Here is a 1,369-nt window from a genome sequence, read left to right on the forward strand (position 1 = left end):
TTCTCCATCTAATCTGCCAAGGGACCCGCCTTCCTTCTTGTCACAACGAGTGATTGCTCATCTCTCCAAAAGCTGATAGTTATCCCTCCGGAGAACACACAGACTTCCCTTGCAGTCATTTCTTTTCCTCATCATTAATTTTTTCCTATACACTGGGTCATTCCCATCAACATGTGAACACGTAATGTTTCTCCTAAATTAAAAAAGACTTCCCTTAATCCTATACTTCCTTAAAAAAACATTGTGTTTCTTTGTTACTTTTCACATCAAAACTCCATGAAAAATATGTTAATTTTTAAATATTTGAAGGTTGGACCAGGATTTAAGAATACTCAAACCATAAGTTGGCTGCCAATGGAAGAGGCATGAAATGAATGTAGGTAATCAATCAACAATGCCTGATGCACTCATCAATATCCTTTCGGTCTCCTCTTAACCTTAGCAGAAGTTCTGCTCAGTCTCAGGCATCTCAAGAATCCTTAAATGCCACATTGTAGGTAACTTCTCTCTTTCCTAGGGTTCTTTTACACCGTAGACAATTTAATATTCATAGTTTGACTCTAAAGAAGTAGGTGCTTGAAGACTCTTCATTTGTTACCAGTTTCTCAGCTAAAAAACAAAACCCAAGCTGAAATTCACATGGCTCTAGATAGGGTGGAGTTGAGGTCCATAGAAAACAAGATCTCTTATGCTCAAAATACTCCAAGTTTTATTTTCTTCATAACCTCCAGTGTCTTGTTTTTTCCTAATATGAATTGTCTTTTTTGGAATGAAATCGATATGGGCTAGATATAATAGCATCTTCCTTTGCTTAGCCTTTGGCTGATTCTGGGCCCTGGGGTAGCTTGAATTCATTCTCTTGGAAAGGAGGAAAAGGGGTATAAACCCATAGACGCTTTCTCTCTCATTTGGTTTTTCACTTTCCCTTATTATGTGGTAGTGTTTCTTCCTACTATACACAAAGGCAGCACACTGCCAACACAAGAATTAATTTTCTTTCAAAGACTGCTGGATCTGGTTTTTCGAGGGAGACATATTTTTCAGCTAATGTAAATTTCTTGTAAAGATGATCAAGCTGACCGTGTTATGTAAATACACATTGTTTTTTTCCTGGTTTGATTTTCATGAGACGACTTATTATCTTAATCAATGAAAACGTTACTGCAACAAAGGAAAGTTCTCTTCTACGACACGTTTCTTTCCTAAGAGAAAGGGCAGCATGTGTCTATGTGGGCCTGGGGACTGGGTGAGGAAAAAGTCAGGGAATTTTCAGCTTATTTTGTCCGAACAGTAGGTGTGAATCTGTCCATTCCTGAAACATTCAAGCTACTTTCACGGCCTCATAAAAAATTGTTTCTCATCTCATCAG

This window comes from Pteropus alecto, unplaced genomic scaffold, assembly GCF_000325575.1.
Source record: "Pteropus alecto unplaced genomic scaffold, ASM32557v1 scaffold195, whole genome shotgun sequence".
Lineage (NCBI taxonomy): Eukaryota > Metazoa > Chordata > Mammalia > Chiroptera > Pteropodidae > Pteropus > Pteropus alecto.